We start from the raw sequence: 27,609 nt of genomic DNA on the forward strand, positions 1-27,609 counted from the left end.
AATATATATATAAATAAAATTTACAACTTTACAAATTTTCAACCTTTTAGAAGATTTTTGAGCTCACACTCATGAATTCCACAAATCGCAAAAGTATAGATATATGAAATCAAAATCCTCAATTTGGAGTCTGTTTACTAGTCCATACATTTTTACGCCCAAAACCCTTAATTTGCGTTTGATTTTTAGAAAAAAATAAAATTTTATAATTTCTAGCCTTTTTGATAGATTATTTAGCTTGAACCTCAAAATTTACGGTCTACTTTAAAGAAAAATTGAAAAAAAATACACAAATTTTTAGTTTTTTTGATAGTTTTTTGAAGTTTAAAATTTTGAATTTAGGACCTGCTTTAAAGAAAAATAAAAAAATAAAAACATTAAGAAGTATAGACATACTTAGCATTTTTGACAGATTTTCGAACTCAAAACCCTAGTGCTATAGTCGTAAAATTGGGAAAGAGTACAAGGGAAGGCATTTCTTGTATAATATCGTATACATATGTTCTATATTTACATTCATATTTACAGCCAAATTAACATATATTTTTACTATTATTGAATGCTGGTTACTTGGACCGAAAGCCAAAAGAGACATCTACAATGTGCTTACAAAATTATTTTCCAAAATACATATTATTTTTTGACTGATGGGGAAATATTTTGATTTAACCACAAGGTATACGCTATTTCTACAAATATAGCAGAGGGTATACGGTGTTTAATCCCGCATACTTTCCACTAAAGCCCTGGACTTATGTAACTCGATAATAGCTGACAAAACCGCCAGAGAAACCAAATTTATTTAATTTCCTAAAAACAAGCTTAATAATCAATAAAAACTCAGTCAAGGATTTGGCGAGAACCAATGGCTAATAAACAATGCTTCAATAATATAAAAAGTTCTGGTCTTACGTTTTCAATATTGAAAATAAGAAGTCATTTTTGAATAAAATAAAACGCAATGGACCAAGATGTGATCCTTGCGGCACTCCAAAGCATTTTAAATAGCTATACAATAAATTGTCAACGATTTTCCAAGTTGTTACAAAATAATTTCATTAAATTCTTAATCAAAATCCTTCTTGAAGTTTGTATCTATTGCATCTATTTGAGTATTTATTTAGTTTATTTTATCACTATTTTCTTGAATATCAATATAAAATCCGTGTTTTTGAGCAATGAAAAAGTCGTTACAGTAATTGAAAATATATCTACGTATAATTTTTCCAAATAAGTTAGTCAGTGCTGATAATATAACTATATGTATGTAAGTTTTTTGTGGATTTATAAATATATTGGAATACAAATTCTGCAGAGAAAGATTAAAAATGAACTGTAAAGGACTAAGAACATTTTTTTCATCCTCTATAATAAATTTAGTATGAAGTCTGGATGAGATGATAGATCTGGTTTTAATTTACTTAATAAATATAGGTTAGAAATTATTATAAAATACCTTCGCAAAAAATATCTGTCAGTTTAAACACATTAAAGTAAAAATATACTAATTGGCAATGTAACTAAAAAAACTTGAGTGGTTAACTTTGAACTATTTTTGCTTGTGATGTATTTAAAGGTCTATTTCAAGCAGATAATAAATATATCAAATATTAAACTAAATATTTGCTCGAGGTTGAAATTAAACATCAATCTAAAATAAATTTTACCTGTTTATATTATATCGTTTTCTCAATTATGCATATAAATTATATCGTTCATATTGAAGTTCGATATTTTTAATCAATAACAAGCACTTCTATGAAATACCATATTTATAAATTACTGTTAGTCTTGTTTTAATGAAATAAAAACGCTGTAAATATAACATGTAATAAAAACTCCTTTATATGATGTTGTTTCCATTTTGTAAGCTCTTCTCTTCCGTTTAATAGGAAATTTAATCTCTTTATGAATTATTTTGCTTCTGAGAAATTTTGTCTGAAACGTGTTTTTCGTAGTCATTTTAAAGTACCATATATTAAATTTGTTTTAAGATCTATCGCAGATATTTTTGTTGCAATGTATTCTTTGCATTGTGGAATTTAATTTCGAACATAAAGAGTACAGATTTTTTAACATTTGATACAGCATAATAACATTATTACAATTTAATGTCAAGGTACAAATAGAGCAATATTATAATTTTTTGTTCCATTTTATAACCCCCTTTGTCCTAGACCCTGTGCTTCTGCAGCTGTTGCACCTGTCTATTTACGGCAGTGTTCACGCGTTTGCTCATTTAAAAATATAGCAAATAAATTTAAAATATATTTTTACAATGTTTGATATTCGAAACACACTGGCAATCAACGTCCCGTATCATCCCTTTTGTAAATAATCACAATTCACCCCTAATGTGCATCACATAATAAAATCAAGCCCTAACTAAATTACCATTCGCTGGGTCATGGTTTGGTGAGTGCATATATATATATATTTTTTATAGGTTAACAATGATCATTGTTGCTCTTTGATTAACGACGTTCATATGTAAATTTGATCGATTTAACCCCAAAAAAATTAAGGTCGAAACTAATAATAACAAATGTACAGTAGGGTCGATGAACTGACTATTTACAGATTTCAATTGCGAACAGTCAGTTTAATTTCGAGGGCCACTTGAAATAATAATTGTAAATCACTATCGAAAGGTTATTTCCAGATTACTATTGCTTTCTGACCGCCTTATTGAAATTTATTAGTCAGTAGTTAGATACGACTTGCTTGGCATAGTATTTTTAGTATGTTTTCTTTTTATATATTTATAAGATTTAATATATACGCTCAGAGAAAATATTAAGATCAAGGTTCAATTCTGTGTAATCTTCACCTCGCGTATGACGCGACATTGACCGAGTGTTATTCTTATTTTACTTACATTAATTTGGTGGATGTTAAATACAAGGTTTTGTTACTCAAATAAATTTCAATGAAGCTGATTGACTAACAGTAAATTATTAATACCATTTGGGGAATAATCTTAACTAAAAGATGGTATAATATAATAATAACCACCGAGGCAAAATGTCAGTTACGGCTCTTATGGATATTTGTTTACATATTTGGGTGTATTGTCTCAGAACCTTTTCAAACGCAGATGTGCAGAACAATCGATTGCCATAAATCGAGACATTGCATAGATTGACAACCATAGAAATATAAACGTGTGATTGTATTTATGTTAAGCCTTTAGCGTAAAAAATGAAACCTTAGAGAGCAATAAATGTTTATCTTGTATTCATATGATGTATATAAGTAAAGTTTTTTTAGTTTTCACCATCTCATTGAAATCTCACTTTGACAACTAATGTTGTAATACAATATTTTTCACATGAAGATAAGATAATTTATTTATATGTATACGCTAGTTTTAAATGTATTATTTTAAAGTACAATTTTTAACTGCATTTGTATTGCTCATGCTACAAAAATTAAACCGATAAGTCGAAAATTACTAATAACCGTAACTGATTTATTTTAAACAGGTCTAGGCCATTTCAGTGCCAAATATTAGCGTCAGATATTTAAGATAAGTTAGGGATTAGTGATGGGATGTATGTAATTCAAAACATACTCAAAATATGTTTTTAAACATTTTTATATACTATTTTAGTTAATATGAATTAGTGATATCTTTAACTTAAGAGATAAGTAAATATGTTACAGTAAATACGTATTTTAACCCTTGAGTAGTGAGTTCATTTATATACATTTGTTAATTTGGTAGTAAAAATATGGGTGTGAACTAAATTATATAAAACAAATCTTAATATAAATTATATAAAAAGATTCTCAACGATTTATTGCTTTGATTTATTTCTACTACTTTTTTTGTGTTAACATATTTTAATAATTTATATTATTAAAACTCGTTAACTTATGTATTTTATATTTTTTTTTGTGATTTTTTATATATCAATCCAGAGGTTCTCAATATTTTTTTATAAAATATAAGTTTATTTATTTCGTACTCTTTAATTAATTGCTAGTATTATTTTAAATCAAAATCAGTTACATTAAATAAAATTTAAAAAATAATATATAAATATAATGTTATTTATTTCGGATTTATTTAGGTAAATCAATAACTATCTGGGGTGCCTCAAAACAGTGAAAAATTGATCGCCGTACATGTACGGCGATACCGCTCAAAGGTTTTTTGTCACTTCCTACATAGCTCACTTGTAAATTAAATATGTTACAGTGAATGTGTATTACCAGTGAAGTTATATTTTCACTAGTATAAATATAGTTTTTCTTGCTCAGCTGGTTATAACGTATCAGTGACAAATCAAAAAAATCATAACTTAATTGAAAAAAATTATACAGTTTTTTTAAATATATAGAAATAAAAACTGCATCAAAATAAAATTAAAAAAAGTCTTATACAAACTATTTATGAAAATTGCGTATTTACAGTTTTTGGTTAATTCTTCAATTCTTAACTAATAAAATATATAAGATTGGGGCGCTGTAGTATTTTATTAAATGATAAATTAACTAGTTACATGTTGTTGAAAATTAAATGCTATAAGAGATCGGCGGACGAGGCGCCGCCGGTCGTCGTTTTTCCGTCGAGGTTCAACAAAGAATGTTGCGCTATAAAAATAAATAGCCCCTCCTGCCTCATCGTCTTATTTATATTTGTACAATAATTTGAATTATATTAATAAATTCTCTGTAATAATACAATTACAAAAATTATGATTAATGAAGGAAAATTCTTAAAATGCCAAAAAATCAATAGAGAAAAGATCGAGAATAACTTATAAATATTTTAGATAATTGTTCACGTTCTTATGTTATTGCTAAAATTTATTTTGTCAATTATAATAAATTAAAGTAGTCTATAAATATTTGTTATAAAAATTTAAAAAATACACATACTAGTGATTTTTCAAAAAATAGCAAAATATTTTTGTAAATTTTTAATTCTAATTTTTGTATTTCAATGCTAATTTAAAATCTAAATAATTGATTTAACACATTTTATTTACTGTTCCGATATCAATATTGGTTTTCAATGATATTTCTAATTAAATAACACTATTCGGAATAGCGTAGTCTGTAAGACTGGTAACAGAAAGGCAGCGGGTTCGAGACACTGCAGCAGACTCGAATTTTTAATTATAAAAATCCGCTGTTTTTAAAAATGCCCCTGCTACAAAGTGCCATATATTGTTTATAAATTATATCACATATAATATATTTATTTATAATTGTTGTAACGCATTGAGCTTATTTCATTTGATTTGTCACTTGTCATTGAAACAACTTTGGATTGTGAGCGACTTAATTTTACAATTGCTTAACAATTTATTTTTAAGACTGATTTTAAAGTAAATTTTAGACTTTCGTCTGATATATCAATTTCCTATTTTTAACCACTTAAACGCCAATGACTCACCGGTGAGTCACTTGTTTATTATTTTTTTTAGCAAATTATTTTTTTTAAGCAAGTCAACGAACTATTTACATTTTTTTAAATTAAAGATTACACTATATTAATTAGTCAGTAAGCCAATAATTTTATATTTATTTTTAGAAAAAGATACTGACGCGTGAAGAGAAATAATAGGTGACTCTCTAAAAAGTCACTGGCGTTTAAAGTGTTAAGAACTCTATGTTCTTATTTTTTATCTTTGTATAAATGGTTGATGTGCAAGGTTAAGCATCGACCTTGTTATCTTACACGACTTTACTGCATCTGAAGACGTTTTTATCTTTTATAAACATTTGATTCGTCATAGTATAGTTGTTAAAATATGATGAAAATCTACAGTACTTCACTTTATTTTATTATATTTTCAAAGCAATGATTAATCTAAAATATGTTCTGGCATTTCAAAATTAAAATCAATAAATCGTGCATTGTGAATTCTTGGCTCTCATACACAAACTATGCGGAAAATATGATCTTTTTAGGTTGTAATATTCACTAACCTGCAATATTATGAACTTATTGATACAAATCTATTTGCCAAGATCTCAAAAAATCATTCTTTCTAATATAAATCACATAAAAAATCATAATTTTAATGTAGAACCGAAAGCTTAGCTTAAAGTAAATTTAATATTTAATGTTTAAAAATATGTCTTTTGTATTTTATCCTGCCATAAAAATTATATAAGTGCTAATCTTGATATCCTTACCATTTTGTCCCAACATCACTAGATAAATATAAAATGAATGATCGTATAAATTGTTTGCAAAAATTTTGATACTGTTCTCACCCCTCTGTTTCTGCAATCGCTATCAAATACAAATTGCAAACGTACAAAGCTAGGGGAAATGATCCAGCCTCGTTGATAGACATCTAATCCATTGATGATATCATCACAGCAGATGTGATCTGCACCGTGTGTTTGGCAAACGTCCCGGATTCGATCCGTCATAAAGACCAGATTAATCTTCTAGAAAATATCAGGCAATCGGCCAATAACCACGTTTTTAACCGCTACAAATTTAAAGAGAAATTCCATAAAGAAAGGAACGGAGATCTGAGAGATTCTGTGCCCATCAATTATGCTAATGAATCTCTGATGGGCTTTTAAATAAGGGTTTCGCGGCGTTGAAATTATTTACATTTTGCTTTTGTTGAACAATTTTCATGAAGTTAACGAGTCGAAAAGGCGGCCATTTTGTTGATTTTTTTTTTGTTGTTCGCGCACAAAATGGCGCTAGGGGTCGTTCCAAAGCGGAACGAGGAGCTAAAAATTAATTAAGCGCGATGTTAATGTTCGTAAATGTGTAATTTTGAAAAATTAACGAGTTTTTTTTTTGATGATGGTAAAATTTATTTGACTATCAGTTTAAAATATAACCGTATCTTCTTTTTATCTGAAATAAAATCTTAATGAATCATAAACGTGATAGATTCACAAAATAAACATTAATATCAATAAACACGAGTTACATTATATTAATATAAAAAAAAAATACAATAATAATTAGTTAACAGCTTTACTAAAATATTTTTTAAAAGTATCTCAAAAATGCATTTTTAATTTTTTACCTTTTTATCTCATACTTTTGCAGATCACAAATATTTCAGAATTAATAATTAATTATAGAATCTGTTATGCTGTCTTTAATCATCAACCATATAATTATAACTAAAATAATTAATCAACATAATCGTTTTCGCGTGAACTGGATCAGCTCAGATATGGTTATCAGTTAACGAATGCACAACAGTAATTATTGAGATGTTCACCACATCTGGTTATCGTTAAACGTCACGTTTATCCTTTCGGACAAACCTGTTCGGGTATTAATTCGTTTATAATGACAGGAACATCTTTATAACCGCTGCGAAGAGAATACTAAGCCTGTCGCCTCGGGCGATTGTATAATTTTATTACCAGGACTCGTGTTGAAGGATAAATAAATGAGGATATAATTATTAGTGTCTATCGATTGTTGAATTATTTCATATTTATTTAATTACCAAGAGTACAGAACTATTTATCAGTAAATATTTTTAATGGAAATTCCGTTTTAATAATACAACAATACTCAGAAAAAGTTATCTCAATTAGGAGAATTTTAATGTGGAGTTTTCAAATTAAAATATAATTTGCTTCGGTATCTTTATCTCAACTAGAACTGGAATTATCGTTTTTTTATAAATTTAAATTAATTAAATAATTTATAACAATCAATAAAAAAGTCAGTAATATTATTAATACAATTTTTATATCAAACGTTCTTTGTATAAACATATTTTATATTTATTTTTTAATATCTACTAACACACAGTATCGTTCTTTGTTAAAATATAAAAATTTAGTCATTAAATTACTAATCAGTAGTAAACATACCTTTCAATAATTACTGAATGTGTTAAAAATTACTAAGAAATATTTTAAGGATCTTAACTTCTCATAAAACCATGCATTTTTAAGTAGTATCAAGTGTCTATATAAGGTTTTATATTTGTTTTAATTTCATATAGTATTTATAGACTATGTTAAGCTTAACCATATTTACAAACTTTGTATAACGTGGCGTTTAATTTATTGATATTTTAAGTGTCATAAATAAGTCCTGGATTAAGAGTATAGATTTTTAACAAGTGTTCCACGAAACCCTTGAGTTTCTCGTAATTTATTGAAGAGTTTTATGTACAAAAATATATAATGATTTACAGTGTAAAAATAAATGTAGTGTAATATTCAGGTAGCTTTGGTAAAAAAGAGAAAAATTCAAACAATCTTGTTTCAAAATGGCAGCTGTTCAAAAAAAATCGTAACTTTATTTAAAAAAGTAGAGGATAATTATTTTTTAAATTATAATTAAAAATTCGAAAATCGTTTTTTACATTATTTTATTATTTATGAGATTTTTGCCTACACGATAACTCCCTTAGTTTTAGTAATACCGTAATGAAACATATTCATAAAATAATCTTGTAAATATTATGACTAAGTTTGAACCGTCATTTTTTTTTATAAAATGGCGGTTAATCAACACATAAAAAAATATTAGAAAAAAGAGTAAAGTAATAAAAAAAAAACAATAAAACGATAAAAATTGTATATAAATTTTTTTTTTAATGATTATTTTTTTTGTTAATTAAATTTATTTTATTGAACAAATATTTATTATTTTTATAAAATCGATATTACACTTGATTCGCCATCTTGTTTCAAATTTGCGGCTATTTAAAAAAAATAATAAATTCCAAAATTAAAAATATAAATAAAATTTAAAAAAAAATAGTTTTTTTACATTTTTCGGTAATTTTAGTAGGTTTTTGAGACACGATAATAGTAGTTATATTTATATTGTAGTGCCGAGTCTTTAGTGGGCGAATGTTTTGAAACAGTGAAGGGAGTAAGGATGCTCCGTGAATAATGCGATTGTATGATCCTGTAGTTCCAACGATTGATTGGGGCTGATTCTGTATTTTTATAGTTAAAATGTAATGACACGATTAATGCGTTACACGTGTATATAACGTGCTACATATGTATGTAGAAAATGATTATTACATATAATTCGATTAATGCATTACACGTGTACATATATAACGTGTTATGATGACAACATCCAGAATCTGATAATTCTATAATAATTTTCGTAATGTAATAATCAACTATATTTAATCAAAAATCATGAAAATTATTAGTAAAAGAGATATTTTTAAGTTTGAGTTACTATTTTTTTTATTGACATATAAAATTAAATTTGTAGAATACTTTTTGTCATTTATGTGGAATATAACAACATTTGAGTACTCGAAAATTGCCATAATTTCGGTCATAACGATATAATTTTTTTTCTTGTAAAAATCTCAGCTAAGTTCTATAGTCAGATTAATCTGCCATTTTGTATTTAAATGGCAGCTATTTAAAAATCGTAGCTCCTATAAAAAAAAGCTTGAGTAAAGTAGTATAAATTTTTTTGCTTATTAATGCAGGTTTTTGAGGAAACAGTAACTACCGTAGTTTTGCATATTTTGCCATTAAACTTGTTTTAAAAATATTGTAACTATTTCGGCTAAATTTGTTAACTAATATGTCATATTTTTTCAAACATGCTGCTATTTAAAATATTAAAAATGTTACTCTGTTAAAAAAATATTTAGGTAAAGAACATTTAAAAATACTAATTCATTTTTTTTTTCTTTTAATTAAAAATAGGATATTTGTAGCTTTGTTCAAAAAAACTCACTAAAAAAATTAAGAAGGGCATGATTTTTTTAAATAAATAATAAAATAAATAAAAATTCAAATAAGAAATTATTTTTTCACAAATTTCCATCCCTATCCGTTATTCTGTTTCAAAATGGTGGTTAATAAAATAAATAAAATTCATCAAACAGTAAAGAGATAAAAAACATTTATTTTTTATTTTTTCTTGCTTCTTTATTTAGGTTTTGAGGTCAAAACTGCCGTAGTTTTAATTATATGTATCTACATAAAACTTGTTTCAAAAATATTTTGTAAAAATTAAAAGTATTCTTTTAAAAAAGCAACTAATAAAAAAATAGAAAATCGTAACTTCGTTAGCCCTTTGACCGCAGTTAGCATTTTTGAACGTTAATTTTCATTTTGGTAATGTTTTGGGGGAGCACCAATTTATACCATGAGTTATTTAAATATTATTTCAATGATTGAAAATGTATTTCAACCTTAAAGTATACAAAAAATAGAGTTCAAAGGTTCATGACATATTTTTAGGTGCCCAATGCATACTGGCGATTTTTTTGATGACATCTGTAGGTGTCATCTATGGTCAAAGGATTAAAAATGTAAAATAGACGCACTTAAAAAGTATTTTGAAATGGTACATACAAAAATAAAAATTCAATTTTGTTTAAAAAAGTCTTAAATACTATTTAATAGATTTAAAAAAAAATCTTGTTTCTTTTTTAATATTAGTATTAATTCAATAATTTGGTTGCATTTTATGTATTAATGTTATATTTAGTTTTTAAAGAAAATAAATGCAGATTTTGTGATAGTTTTTTTTTATTTCAAATGATTGATGCTGGCAATGTGACACCGGCTGCAGATATTTATTATAGTTATAGTTGCATTATTATTTTTTATGTATATAGTCAATCATAACTAGTTATCATATTTCAGGTAAACTCCGGAAGTTCAATTAATCCAATACATTAAATAAACACAATAGATGCCGAAACTGATATTTCAATTTCCCCTTATTGTCAAATTCACATATGTTATTATGAAAATACAAGTATTTGGCAACCCTAATTAGGAAGCACTTACGCGGATGTTTGCGTCACAGTGTGTTCAGAAAATGTCGTTGTGCAAAATAAACAATATTTTTTTTTTCTTATAGAATATTAAATATTTTTTAATGTAATATTATTAAATATACTAAATTAACAATGCACATATTATTTTTAAGTGTTGTATTTTAAATACTTATCTAAGTACCCACTCATGTATTATTATTGCTTTAAGAAGTAGAATTATATTTTATATATTATACGGATCTCGTTTATATGTCAAAAGACTGTTTTGTAAATTATCGTGCAGATGTCAATGACAAAAAATTGACGCGTGCGATTTCCTATTTTTGGGGAATTTCGAGGTAACTCTCTCTTTCATTGTGTCGAGCACACGGAGCGAGGCAATAAAAAGGGAATTATTCGTACAAATTGCCCTTTCCGAAGTGTGCCACACAATAGAGAGCTATGGCTGGTATCAATGGTTGTGGTACTATATGCGGTCCCTTTGCGTGAGCACGCAAGGGACATCACGTATGAATAAATCTGAATGCCCATGCCGAGTTTCGTCTGCAATTGATGCAGGCGGAACCAAATACCGAGTGGTTAAAAATACTGTTTTTAATAAAAAATAATATATATTACACCAATGCTTAGTGCAAGATTTAATTATATTTAAAAGCTTATAATATATTCATTGTACCGATTTTTAATTGACTTAACACAAACGCTAAATGATCTGTGAATCATTGATACACTTTTTCCGGCTGTCATGGCTTCAAAATTATCTCAACTTTTTAGAAGTGTATTTATAAAATGACGAGCCTGCTAAACGACCGATATCTCTAATCGATCAACAAGCAGATTATAATTCTTAAATGCTTCCTCCACACTCTTTGGAAGTAGGCCATGGTTGGGCAAGGACGGAAACTATAATGTGTTAATTCGGGGCTACTTCGGTCGAGCTCGGGTCTGCCCGCTCTAATGTCTCGGCGACCTCGACCATATTCGGTAGACCTTTGGTTCGGTAACTTCCAGAGAGTGTAGATGAAGCATTAGAATATTCCTCGTACCTAACAAGTCGAATGTGTTATATATAATACATAGTGTAATACAAGGTGTATTAAAAACAATAAAAATTTTGGTACATTCATATGTGATTTGGATGTTATTTGTCAGTCATATAGACGCGTAGTTTTTGTTTGAACTCTAAAAACAAATCATTATTTTTAGACTCGTAGACTGTACATTATATAAAATTAAAATTAAAAATAAAAAGATTTTTTCCATTTGATAATTAATTTAAAACTTTCATAAGCGTTAGGCATAAGCTTTACCCTAGGAACCGTTAGTCATGAAGATTGTTTTTTTGGTATATTTTTCTTACTACTAATTGTACAAAACAATAATAATTTAATTAAAATATCGGAAGCAGATAATTTATTCTCAAATTTTTGCCTTCCTTTACTATTATAATAAAATCATATTTATAAGCTAAAATTATTTTAAAATAAACACACAGAATTAAAAACATTTCTTTAAGAATATGTGAATGCGATGTAAAAATGACATATTTTGCTTTAGTTTTTAGGGTGTGATTTGCAATACGACGAAGTCAGAGAAAATTCGCTGGTGTGTCGAGTTGTATTTTTGTCGGCCGTGATGTTAGCAGAGAATGTGATGCGTTTTGACGATCCGCTAATATCTCTTGTTCGTATCTGCTGTTGTGACTCCATGGCATCTCACTCCGATGTGACTGGTTCGATATAACTGACTTTTGCGAGTCAATGGCATGGCTCCTTAAACACCTCCCTCCTCCATAAATTTCTTCACGCTTTAATAGAAATGGTTCGGATGGTTTCGCTGGCGATCGATAACCAACAGTTCAAAGAACAATAGTAATGTGCGTAGGGTAGAATATAATGTCTAGCGCGTGTCTTTTCTAACAAAGTTTATTAACGTCACTAATGCTATTAAGCGGTCCATACAATTTTTTCAATTATTAATTTCTCATTTCGTGTTTGAGTTGATATTTTTTTATTTGGTGGAATGGTCTTTAGAATGATCCCTAAATTGTAACAAATTGTATAGGTAGTATATTTTAATCTTAAAATATCTCTAAAAACTGTTGCGTTTGACTCCCCTGGTACTCGCAAAATTTCATATTTACAAATTAAATACAAGGACATAAAAATAGGAAAAAAGTTTGATTTTCTGATTTTGTTAAATTCACAAAATACAGTTAAAAGAACCTAACCTCAAATTTTGTATTTTGTATGGGTGCCTAGACCCCCCTATAACGTAGTATTCCTATAACGAAATCCCAATCTCTACGCTACTTTACTGGTCGATTGTACTTTAATCAGCCCTTTTATATCAGAAGTCCATCATATTTAAAAAAAGTGTAATATTGAAGTGCCTTTCTATACTTCTTCAGCTTATTTCGTCCGAGAGATGAGTTGATTTAGTTTGTATTTTGGACTTGACTTAATGAAAGTTATAAAAATATAATTAGTTTTAAAATTTTCATTAGGTTAGGTTTGCGTTAGAACAGTAAATGTACGTTTCGCAACTGTCAAATTAAGTTTCATAGACATTTATGAGCGGTATATAATTTTACTAGTGCTTATCAAAACCGTTTTCATGCTACGGTATATTTCATAGTACACGAACCCAATGCAAGCTATTTTTAGAATTAAAAAAATATATGCCTAAAAATATAACTTTACTCAAAATATTTTTTATTTATACATAGCATATAAATAAATAGTGATGAAAATGTAAATGTATATATTACTACATATGTCAAGTTTTGATACTAGACATCACAAATAACAAAGATTTTACATTAATATAGCAATAAAAAATGTTAAGTTGATGTTTAGTGCTATTGTAAAAAAACGTAATTTTTATTAATAATCCGAGCTTACACATAACATTGATTTATTATGAAAGTTTGTGATTAGTAATACATATATTATATTATATAAATTTTCGATTAGGTGCTTAAAGTGAATTTTATATATTTATAAATAGCAAATCCGGAAGCCACAAAAGGGAAAATACGAGATTAAATCATGAAATCTCAGTAAGCAGAGATAAATCTGAACATTTACGTTATATCTTGATAGTTATCTGTTGATAAATGAGAATAAAAGAAGAACGATTGCGCAATGCGAATCGAATGGAATACGCAATGTGATATGCCAGTTTCCTGAATATTATAAAAGAGTATTTCATTTTTGATTCTTCTGAGTTGTACTTACATCAATATTATGCAATCAAATTCTATGTATACTTGCCAGATTTTATTTATAGATTTATTTTCACTTGACAACTCAATTCTTCTTACGTTTGCAACTTCGCGGAAGAAGCTGGTCCATAGTTTTTATCGTACAGCTTCACGCACTCTTTATCCCCCCACGCGCTAAAAGCGTGCAGCGAGATTTTAGAGTCCGTATGTTTAACACACTGCAACCAGAACTGACTGCGGTCTCGAGTCGGTCGGTCGTGTCGCGTTACCAACGAATATCATTGACAGTGAGACAGTGACAGTGACCGATTGGATAACTTACGAAACAAATCGAAAATTGACAATAGATCAAGTGGTGACTAAGTCGGTCGTGATCGATTACCGAATCAGCAACGGATAATCGCCAAAAGGATCAAGCAGTATTTTAACCACGTGGCCATGTTGATAAACATTGTGCATGTGTGAAATGAAGTGACAGAAAACAAAATAGCATGTGAGTTATTTTTTTGGATGCTGTTTTTTTTTGTCAATAGAGTTGCAACTGAGTAAAAAAATACATTTTTTCATCACCTTACGAGCAGTTATGTGTCATAGTAACAAAAAAAACTTGAATAAATAAAGATTTCATATTATTATCGGTTACGCATAATAATAGTAACGTAGCGTATAATCGTAGTTTTTTTTGAGGAATTTACGAATTATGGTAATAGCAATTTTGCTTAATTTTTTTTTGGCTCTAATTGCGTTACACTGTAAGCTCTTTGTTATTTTAAATAATAAAAAATCAATAAAGATACATTTAATATTATTATCTGTTCAATATAATAATGTAGCATAAAATTATTTATCTTTAATTCATCAATTTACAATTAAATTTAGTCTTAGAACCCCTGAAATATGTTTAGTGTTACACATAAAAAAATGTGTTAAAGTAGAAATAAAAAAAAAATATATATTTTTAAATATCTACAACTTTGTCACCTATGTGTTACTCCCCCCCCCCCCCCACCCATCACAATTTGTCACTAGACATCCAATTTAAATAAATCTTCGTGTCAGATTTCAGAATATTATTTTTTTAATTAACTTCGTTAGAAAATTGATTTATAAATAAAAATTAATTTCATAATTTAGGTGAAAATAATATGTATCTTTAATTTGTATTTTATTGCAAAATTTTGCGTGACAAATATTTATCTCATATTTGTATTTTATTGATTTAAAACATAAAATATTATAAAATACAACCAAAGTATAATATATAACAAATACATTTTAAATTATTACCGGTGTTTATTTTTAATATCAAATTTTTAGTCGGTAACTTTATAAAAAACGGCCATTAAAACAATTTTGACTTAACCGCTAATGTGCCATTGTCTCTTTGCGTAGTACGTCACATTAATGCCACATATTTTTAAAATAAAAAAAATATATGTCAAGTGTTAAATTCTTGTCAATGACTTTTATACCCCTAAAAGAGCCACTGTATGCCGTTTTCTGCCATTTAAACACCATTTACCGTAGTTAAAAATTAAAATGCTAGGGTTGTCACAACAAACCATTATTGTATCACGATCATTAAAGCAATTTAGGATTAACCATTTATGTGCCAGAGTCTCTATACGTAGTACGTCACCTTAATGACACCTATTTTTAGAATAAAAAATATATATGACATGTGTTAAATTCATGTCAATGGTTTTTATAGCCTAAAAAGAGCCACTAGGTGTAGTTTTCGGTTATTTAAGTATCATTTGCGGAAGGTAAAAATTAAATTGCTAGAGTTATCGCAACAAAGTCAGTAAAAAAAATTCGGTTTGACCGTCATTTTAATGAAACATATTTTAAGAATAAAAAAATATATGTCAAGTGTTAAATTCTTGTTAAAGGCTTTTATAATCCATTGTGTTCCATTTTCAGTCACTTGGACACCATTTGAGGCAGTTAAAAATTAAAGTGTTAGGGTTGTTGCATCACACCATTATTAAATCACGTCAGTAAAGCAATTTCAGCTTAACCGTTTACGTGCCAATGTCTCTTTGTGTGTACGTCACCTTAATACTGCCTAATTTTAAAATAAAATAAAATATGACAGTAACTTCTTATGTAAAATAGCGCACTAAATCTGAAAATAAATTAAAAAATTGAGAAAGTAGAATAGTTTTCAAGATATTGCTAAAATTACATTTTTTTCATTGAAAAAAGTTATTGGTTCTAGTAAATTAAAGGTAATTGAAATTGGAACTGTGTTTACTACACTTTCTAATCAGATTATTTGCTTAGGCACTATTTATGATATTATCGACGATTATGGATCATTTTTAGCAAAATTTAAAATAAGAATTTGATTGTACTGTGAATTGTACAAAGAAAAAAAAACATTCATGGGTCAGAAGTTTTTTGAAAATTGTAAGCTAGTCATTTATAAAAGGCATATTTTTCAGTTATAGTAATTTATTATTTAAAACCATTAAAAAAACTAATTATTTGCCATGTGCCTTAAACTAGTAAGTGTCCTCACTAGTTTGTCTGAAATCTCTGATTTTTCGAAATACCGGGAAGCGTCAATAAAAAAAGTCAAACTGGGAATTTTCAAAAATCGCGCTTTTATTTGCTTATCGGTAAAATAATAGCTAAATATTTTTGATAAATATTTGTCTTATGTATAAACGACATTTTTTGTAATATATATTTATTATCTATAACAACTATAAAAAACGTAATTTTTAATTATATAAATGTATATACAAAACAGCAATTGTAAAATTATATTATAATATAACAATAATTATATTATAATAATATAATAGAATACATATTTTATTTTTATAACAGTTAATCTATTTCTATTTTTTGTGATGTATATTTCTGCTGAAGAATAATTTCTCGCTTTCCGTTGATGTTGGCTTAATTTTGAGCAGAGATTTTGACTATGCTCTCCGGTTAGTTGCAAAATCTAAAATTAATTTATTCTATTTTACCAAATAAATATTCTGGTGGTTTATTAGTTGTTTTTTTATTCTTCTTTGATTGTCAACGTCATATTAATAAAATACTCAATTGTATTTTCTTGATTATTTATTTAAGTATCTGATTTAGTACTATCTAAATTATAAAAAGTCGTTTTAATAAATCTTTGACGTCATTCAAATATATTTGTTGTTATTGCTATATTATTATTATTATATATTTGCATACATTTTTTTGCTGTTTTCTTATTATATTATAAAATGTGAGTAAATATGAAATAGAATTGTATGTATTTTAATAAATGTGGATGAATGCTTAAAACGTGCTAGTGATAAGATATGAGATAAAATGAGCATAGCTCGAAGGTTTTATTATGGAGCACGATTTAATATACAAATATTTTATCAACATTTAAAAATAATTATATATGAATATAAAATTATTTTAAAAACACCTGAAACCTAAATTTCATTATCTATTAACTGTTTTTATCAGAATCAGCGGTAATAAACTGAAGATTCTTTAAAAACTAAAATCAGTTCAAGTTTTAAGTATTATTTCTTATTAAATACTAATATAATATTTTTTAGCTTAAAGAAAAATACTAAAACATTTATCTTTAAATTTGTACTTCTACTATTAGTAAATCTATTTTTCGTTTAATCTAATTTATTAGGCATATGTAATATTTTTGTGCAAAAATTGATAATGAGACAATTTTACTATGCTATTTTTTTATAATTTGCTATTTATTATCATTTATATTATTTATTTTTATTATATACTTATCTAAGACTATTTTCATATTATTATCTAACATATATTTATAATTCAGTTTAATGTCATATTTACAAATTATGGACCAATTCTTTAAACAGTAAACATATTGATGTAGGATATTTTCTATGTTTTATTTTTTACATATTAAAATGATTAACATAAATATTAAAAACATCATAACAACACTTTTTTTCTATTGTGACGCATCGAAACTGATTTTAATCAAAATAACTTAAGTGTTTTTATAACCTGATTTTAATCAAAATAACTTAAGTGTTAATTCTAATACATTGATCTTTAAAACGCCTTCTCATAAAAAAGATGAGCTCACATTGACGTAATGGTATTTTTGAACACATTTGATTTTAATCACTTAGCTTGAATAGAAACTTTTTATAACATATAAAATTGTACAAGATAAATATTTGTACATCAATCTCTGCAAAACTGACCTTTTAAATAACATTGAACTAATCACTAAATATTCCTTATTTTTATTATATTACCAAGTTATTGTGTAAATATTATCATGTATATTTTAAGTCAATGTCGTGAAAGATACATAGTATTATTATACTATATATTAATATTTGAGAATGCCAGTATTATACAGAAATGTATGTACTTATAAGTATCATAATCGACAAATCATAAAATCAACAGTCGTCGAACTTTCAAGTGCAATTCCATTAAAATAGTATTTATACAGAGTGTCTAAAATATAATATTTATTTAAATTATGTTTGTTCAGATATCACAACTTTGATTTATATTATACATATTTTAGAATTGTGAAATCAGATTTATTGCATGTTAAAGATGGCAGGATGTCCTGTGCAGGATTGCTTTTTTCCGCAGAAATAATATTAATTTTGGATCATCTGGTCACTGACTTTGTATTACACTTTATTTTAAATTCGAGTTTGGGTGTTATTATTAGATATGAAAGGAAGTTGGCAATATATTTACATTTGACATGAGCGAAATCGTTTTGGTTATAGAATGATTCATTGAATCTTATCAACGGCGTATAAAACCATATAAAATAACAACAGTAGATAGGTTATAAAACGTAATGCGTTTTATTTTTTATGGCAGTATTCTATGAATATATTATATTTAATTATTATTATACTAATAAATACATCCTTGTACAAAAAGATGGCTTTATTCATAACAATTGCTGGCAAGATCAATGGTCATAAGCGAAAGCTAGAAGTACGGAAGAGTCGTATATCAGGAGATTATTACGATATGTTTCACAACTCAGCAGCATCTATCATTGATGCAATTGAAGCGCATGATACTTTATCTCTACGAAAGGTCATCATCAACACTTGACTAAGCTAATTGACTATTTCGAGTTTTACTTTCCAAGGGAAGACACAAGATCCACAGATAGTAACTGGATGGACCCGAAATTTATTTGTTGCATCAAACGCCATATTAAATTATTTTTTTAAAAACAAATCAAAGCAAAATATATTGAGCTAACTGAAACTGCTTGAAAGTTCTCCTCCCATTTCCTTCAACTTAATTTTGTAAAACTGATATTTCGTCCAAGGACATTATCCATAGCAGTAAGATAGACTGATACATAAAAGCCCCAAGGTTTGAATCCCATATGTACTCTAGCGTTTTTAAATTTCTGTTGTATCTGAGAGTTTGAATTTAGTGATTATTATTTAAAATTTATTTCAATCGATCATAATAGATTAGGTTTTCATGGATTTCCCTAATCTTACGAATTTTTATCGTGATGGATAATTTAAATATAATTGGCATTTATTGACTGTATGTTGTTTTAATAGTTTCTGATTTACAGACTTTGATTTCAATTTGCTGTCTTACTACTTATTTCAACGGAATATTTACAATAAATTAAGAAATTGATTAATTTGACAATGAATTACATAATACATAAATTAATTTACAATAAATTAAGACATAAATAGACATAAATTAATTTAATGAAATACTATGAATCTTAATTAAATCTAAATTTTTTTCCCCCTTGGAAAATATGAAATGACGTCTCTGATTCTATAATATAAATTTTAAGGTCATATACAAAAAAAATCTACTCCGAAAATATTTTATAAAATATGTCATTCAAGTGAAATTAAATCGGAATACATTTTTAATGACGTCCGCACGGCGGCTACTGTCACGTACAGCTGGCATATTTGCGCGCGATCGAAAAATGTGCCAAATAATCTCAATTTTTAAATTGTCATATTATTAAAATTACGCTACTGATAATTATAAAAGTTTGTGTGGGCACTCACAAATACAATATCAGTGAAAATTTTTCGGTCGTAAATATTAAATTTACGCAAAATCTTTGTCGGCCTTTGCAACATTCCATAAGGCATAAAAATGATACTTCAGAATACGAACACCACATCTGTGACTATCCTAGAATTTGTCGCCATCGATTCTAAATAATAAATTATTATGGTGTGACATTTATATAAGCCGATCTAGGAAAATACATAAGGATATTCGAAACGATTTTTTTTAACAAAATCAAGTACCTCTAAATATTTTTTAATTATTTAATTTTATATGAAAAAAAATATATAATAACGATATTTGTTAGAAGAATATACTATTAAAAATATAATTAATCCCTTTTGCTGCCTTAAAAGATTCAAAGATCTCAGTAAGAGTCTGTTGAAGTCCTCGATAAGCATGTGGACACGTGACCACGATGCAGCGCTAGTCATGCGTGTTGACCATAGGACGCCTACGCACATATTGAAATTGAACCGAGTAACTCGTTCTATCTCAGTTTGCAAAGCACCATATCATTATCTCTCTCACTCTCGTCACTTAACACGCGAGAGAGCGAAAGGGGAAGTATCTCACCGCTCGCGCTCGAAAGAGCAGCTTCGACTTCGGTCCGTTTGCCGATAATGTTCGGAAGTGCTCTAAGCTGGCTAAATAGACTGAATTACCTCCACTTTAACTCCCGTTCTCGGTAACCTCGGACAACTTCCGAGAGATTTTAGAACGGGCAGAACCAAACTCGACCGAAGTAACCCACTATATTCTCCGTCCTTGGTCAACCTTGGCCAGCTTCCAGAAAGTGTAGTGCAGGCATTTCAGTGAATGTGTATTTTTTTAGTGAAATTATATTTACACTTGTAAAGTCTAAATACATTTTTACCAGTAGCGAAAATATAATTTAACTGATGGGTTCTAGTGAAATTATATTCTGCTCTTAAATGTATATGACAGTTGCGAAACATCACCCAAACCTAATCTTTCATTAGGTTAAGCCCAAGATATTTCTCTCAGGGGAAATTAGCGGAGGAAGAATATAGACAAGCGTTACATCTCACATGTTGATTTATAGTTTATCTGTATTTAAAAAATATGATAGCTATTTTTACCAATATGTATTATAATGAACTGCTGATTGGAGAGCATTGCTTATTAAAGTATATTTAAATCGAATTACGGTCTCTTAATTATCACTTCTCAGAAGTCAAAAATTCACGTCAAAAGCAATACATCGTGTCGGCGCCGTTGCAGTGGGAACGCTTGGTAACGAGCGTTATCGCATAAATATGTTTTTTTTTATTTTATTTGTAATTTTAATAATATAAATAACTTATGAATGAGCTGCCAGTAAAAAAACATATATCCAATGCGTGTGGATAAAATACTTAAAATGGTTAAGATTATTTAATATAGTACAATATTATCTATGCATAAAGCTTGAGCGTTTAAAAATAGTATGTACTCTTATCATTGTGCAGTAATAATCATAGTATAAATTAAATATTTATGACACATGACTTTTTACTCATAATATAAAATACTTTTATATTATTTTAAATATAGTATTTAAGTGCTATTTTAAAAAAATAATATATATATATATATATATATATATATATATATATATATATATATATATATATATATATATATATATATATATATATATATATATATATATATATATTTAATCAGATTGTACTGAAAAATATAACATTTTATAATTATCAAAAATATGATCATAAAGTAAACAAGCTATGCCACAAGCACTTGAAAATATATTCTTATCTAAATAAATGTTTCTCTTCAAGCACTTGAGTATACATATGTATAGGTATACATTATATGTATGTATGTACATACCTATTAAGTTATACAAGTTATCACTGCCAGAAAAAATACAAAAATCTATTCATATATTAGTGTATTCAATACGTTAAAGTTTTTGTGATATCTCTAATAATAAATTACATATAAGTGAATAAAATTCACTAAAATTTTTTAACGTCAAAATATGCGATACGTGAACATGCATTATTATATTAAACCGTTTAAGTGCACGAACTCTGAAAACGTCCATCCTCCTATCAGCTGTCATTCCATGACATGTCGTTTGTCATTCACTTTTTGACGCAATTCAATTGTAAATTCATGTAGTGCTTCGCTAACTGTTCATAGTAACTCATGGCAAATTTTACGAGAATACATTTTGTGATATTCCCAGAACTTGTGAAGTGGGCGTACGAAATGTTGACTAATCGTCTTTTTCTATATATTTATATATAATATACTATCGTGAAAAAATGAGCTCCATCATCCATTATCCTCATGCGTAATCCAGTTATGTTAATCGAAATAATTTATTCAAAATAAGCCACCACATCAATGCTAGACCGTACTGTATGATGTTGTGATTCAATTGTGATTGTCATATCTAGTACAAATTAATTTTTTTGATCGATTGTTTATTTTGACAAGATGCCAATTTTCATATAGGCCATGTACTTGTATTAATGATCGTTGTGTACACCGAATGTCGTGGGATGAGGTCAGCGGTTCTTAACCTGTGCAACCGTATTGATAACAATAATTCAAGAAACGCTATCAATGTTTATTATTTTTTTCACTATACATTATTATGATATTATGAAATGGGCCGTCAAATATGTTCAATAATGAATATATGTATATTATTGTCTGTTTTTTTTTGTATAATATAACTTTATCACGTACTCATATCAAAGATCTAGTTGGCTAAATTTAGCTATCGAAGTGAAAAGCGGTTGCTTTTCTCTGTTGAGGTCGATTTATTTGCTATGGCGAATAACTAAGCAGCACTCTGGTATCACATATGTGACGGTGGCGTAGGGCAACACATTAATTAATGGACTTCGACGAGAGCGCCTCGTCCGTCATGTAATTTTCAACATGTAACTAATTTATATATCATTTAATAAACTTTTACTGTACAATTACCCGTCACCATCTTTCAGCTAAAATTCCAAGTTGGAAGCGAAGTGGTAGTTCTGAATGAAGTGTAAATACAGATGTGTTCAGACTTGAAAAAATTGGATAAAATTGGAAATAGAATATTTAAATATATAATTATTATTTTATTAATTTACTTAGCTTAATATAGCTAATTTTTACACTAAACATGCATATAATATATGGCAACACAAACAGAAAATAAATAAAAAATACTTTTGGGCATAAAAACACATGTATTACTCATCGGCGGGTCGTAAAGATTTATAGCATTATGTTTATTGCGCATTTAACGCGTATTGCGACAAGTTTTTTTCTCACAGTCAATGCGCCGATTTCAATTGCCTGAAAAACATATATTAGGCATTTTTGTTATACACAAAGGCTAATAAAAATAATACAACTGTATTTTTAAAATCAGTTTTTGCTACTTTTAAAAATTAAAATATTTTATAATATATATAAACAAATACTTTATAAAATAGTTAAATAAAAATTTAATAATGAATAGCTAAAAAGTATAAAATATATTCTAAACTTATAGATATCTAATCAGATCAGCTGTTTTTTACGATTCTGGGTGGAACCAAACTCTTTGTTATTGCCTAATAAATATATAATTAGACTCGTTAACGTGCATATGTGTAACAGTAGTTTTGAAATAAGTAAAAAAGCAGCGTTGATATTTTTTGATATGTGTAATCCGGGGATGCTTGGTTCTGCTCGCAGCTGTTCGCAAAGAATTGCTTCGCGCTTGATCTTTTAATGCACCTTTTTGGCGGAGATATTTAGGCAAAAATTCTATTCTCATTAAATGTCCGTTCTGAGACGCAATATCGTTTACTTACGCCGACAAAAAAAAGTTTGTAAAAGTTATTTTAATTTTACGTAACGATTTTTGAAGCACATACATGATTTTTATACAATATTTTAAAACTAAAAATATCAAAATTATTATCATTCATAGTATTGAGATTTTATATAAAATGTATATTTAAAAAAAAAATATGTGTTATATTATACATTTTATTTATTCAGGACTCACGGAGCAAAATATATCTATTAACTCATAAATCTATTAGTGTATTTTTGTAGCATTTAAAAATATACAAATATACATATTTCTTATACCGTATTATATTTGCTTTGAAGTGATTTTTAGTTTAAATGGAGTACTATAATTAATTAAAAATAATAAAAAAAGTATTGTTATACACACTTGGTATATTTACAATAATCAAAATATATATTAAATTATCCAAATTCAGTTTAAAACATACATAGTTTATTCAGTGTCATAATATAAATTTTGATAACACTGCAAATATTAGTTTGCCACAAGATAATTTGAATTACATATAAAAAACTAAATGTTAAAACATGCTTGTACTTGTTTTATAGTAAATATGATAAATAATTTACTTAAAAAATATCGTTCTATTTGTATATTAAAAAATATTAGCTAATAACACTTTAATAACAATTTTTTAAAGCAATTGCAGTTGCAATGTTTATACAGTTGAGTATAATTAAAATTGCCCCTGACTGAATACAGGTTTCTGAAGGTATTTATTTTAAAATTACTTGTTATGGTTATTGAAAATTATAACAGTGTTTTAACCTTAACATTTAAATGAGAAATTGCTTTAAAAAATAAACGACTCTTATGTGATATGTTTAATTTGTAAAAGTTTTATTATAACGACAATGCTCTTATGGATTCCATATTCAAAGGAAAACTTTTCGATTCGTTATCTTTTGGATTAGAATTCGAGAGACGCTGCGTAAGTCTGGCGGAGATAATAGTTAAAGTAACTCGGGAAACTCACTTTGAAAAACTTTTATTCTTCTTCTTTCATCCCACCCGTTGAGAACTTTCCGGTCGAGATCAAAATCTCATTTTCTCCACATAATAGTGTACATCGAGTTTATAACATAACATCGAATCTAATATTTATTTTTTTGGGAAGCTCTGGAAGTCGTAAATTATTCTTGTGCGTTTTAATTGAACGTTGAGAAAATCCGTTATTGAATTATGTAACAATGAAAAAGTATGTTTACGCACAAGCTTTATGAAGTGTAAACGATGATTTATGGACCTGTATGTTTCGAACTAAATGCATTGGGAAGTCCTTTGTCCTGGCGTTCTCAAACTTTGAATATTAAAATTATTTTAATATAAAATAAAAATGGCGCTGGATCTGCTATATTATAACATTTTTATTTAATATAAAACATAGCTTATGTTTCATTATGATGTCCATATATGAACAAATACATAATAATGAATTAAGCAGCTAATTAAAATGCCATATCATATAGTAATTCAATGCAATGTATCATAACTACAATATTTAATATATACATATTTTTTATACAGTGGTTCTAACAATTTGTATTTATATTTTAAATGTGCACTGAAATTACTTTAAAAAAGGCATAGTTAATTATCGTATAGTAATTCAATGCATAGTAATTAAAATATTTGATACGACTCATTTTATCCATTGGTTCTAGCATTTTTTATTAATATTTTAATTGATTAAAAAAAACAGTTAGATATTAGTAAATAAAAATGTATTAATTTACGAGAGAATCTCAAAAAGACTTGACAATATAAAAAAACAATTTATTTTATCAAGAAGCTAATTGTATTAAACAAATACATTATGTTAGAATACGCTCGGGATAAGGATGTCGGTTTGTTATCGTATGATATTACATGAGAGGGAGAATCGATGTAGCGTGTACTTCGTTGTCTCGCTTTCTCTTTTAAGGACAGTCGCTGATTCGTCAACGCTGGTATTCGTCATTAAAGTGCAGTGTGGCACAGAAGTTCGATCTTCTCTAGTAATTTATTTTAAATAATTTTGTGTTGATATTGGTTTAACCCAGATATGCCCACTGTCCCATGGGTAGGTCACTAAGCTCGTGCCACTGTTTTTTATTTATAAATGAAATTTTAAGAGAACAAAATTCCTTGGGCATATCTGGGTTAATTGATATCAAGGCTTCAAATATACACTGTAAGTTATTCGTTCTCTTACTCGTGAATTAATATATTTTAATTATTTTTCTATTAATCCGTACGTTGTTGGTTTTTTTACACTATTTTCTGTAAGGCTTAAAAAAGTTATTATTCTTATCGTTGCGCCAATGATAATTTTTTAATTTATTCAATGGATTATAATGATTTAATAGAGTTGTCGAGCCATTAAACAATCTGCGAATAATTTCTTTCTCCATTTTATATCTTTTTGCTTTTGAAGAATAGCTAAAGACTTCATTATTTTTTTGACTAGTGAAAGATTTTGAATTTTGCAAATATTTAATTAATGACATCAATGTCTGGTTTCTTCGATTATATATTATATTTTTAATTGTCTGTTGAAATTTCCAACTTAGCTCAGATGTATGTATGTTAAATAAACATATATTTTCTTTTAAAATAAAAAAAATAAATATTCTGAGTGAAATTGTTTTGAGCCACACAGTTCACGCACACAATAACAAACTGGAAACCTTATCCCGAGCGTACTCTACAAAAATATTTTTTGTAGTGATTTTTACTTTATATATCTATAATTCTTTATATGAATTTTATGTTTTATATACAATATTTCACTAATGATAAAAAAGTATTTTGACAAAATAAGTTTACTTAAATAAAATTATGATGTCTATAAAAGCTGTTATTTATTAAGCCAAGAATTTTGTTTATTTTTGTTAATTAATTTAATTAAATGGTAACTTAAATAAGTAGTAGTCAAATAGTAATTATTAAAGTTTCTGCTTTTTAAATTAATTTATAAGATAAATATTAGACGTCGGTCGTCGTGTTTCGTACATATTATCGTACATATTATTTTTTACAACAAATAATAATTTTGTAGACAGGTTCTCGGGCAAATATTTTTACTAAGAGCGTATAAAATTTAATCAACAACCAAATGTATTAAAAATATGGAGTAAAATTAATAAATTAAAATTTGTGGTCATAATACATACATAAAAATATTTAATTTTATCTATATTAATAAATACAACAACAGGACTATTTTTATCGAATACAAGTTTTGGATCAGTACTTTTTAAATTTAATCCACTATTAAATTATATAAAATAAACTTAAGATTTTTAATAAATATGTCAGAATTAAATATTTTGAGTTGATAACTACTGTAAATGCATATCTCGTTCAATATAAAAAATATCAAAGCCGCGAGCGCATGGCAATCTGCATTCAATTAGTCCATTGCGACAAAATCGCCTACAGGCGCTTCTGCGATGATCATTTCCAGCGCCTCTCAATCTGCGCTTTATTAAATTTATTTATCATTAATTTTTTCAACGGTGATGGGATTTCCATGATGGATTACTCCATCGACGTCTCCTTTGACTCTAATGGACCCCACGAAGACCCTCGGCTTAATTAGCGACAAACGAGTCACACGAGTTGATTTATCTCCATCGAGAGTTTGGTCCAATTAACTGGTCCAGTGCAGGGAATGTCATTTGAACTTCCTCGTCTGGAGACGTGCGTTCCAGAACGCCAATTAAAACCGAATTAGAATATCGGATTTTGGAAGACACCGTTAGTTTTATTTGTTTGGCCTTTGT

At 27.4% G+C, this 27,609-nt stretch overlaps 1 protein-coding gene across 7 annotated transcripts in view; it reads left to right on the forward strand.

Moving 5' to 3' along the window:
• Nucleotides 1-27,609, forward strand: part of LOC148232775 (facilitated trehalose transporter Tret1-like) — an 81,277-nt gene that overhangs the window by 20,233 nt on the left and 33,435 nt on the right. Inside the window, exon 1 of one of the 7 annotated variants that reach the window (XM_088191149.1) lies at nt 14,176-14,452. The exons of the other annotated variants lie outside the window; for them this stretch is intronic. The gene's annotated coding sequence lies outside the window, so the exon portion shown is untranslated. Of the gene's footprint in view, nt 1-14,175; nt 14,453-27,609 lie in introns of those variants that run through there. 7 annotated transcript variants of the gene reach the window in all.

Source organism: Plectrocnemia conspersa, unplaced genomic scaffold (assembly GCF_051122295.1).
Source record: "Plectrocnemia conspersa isolate PC_06_02 unplaced genomic scaffold, ASM5112229v1 ptg000008l, whole genome shotgun sequence".
NCBI lineage: Eukaryota > Metazoa > Arthropoda > Insecta > Trichoptera > Polycentropodidae > Plectrocnemia > Plectrocnemia conspersa.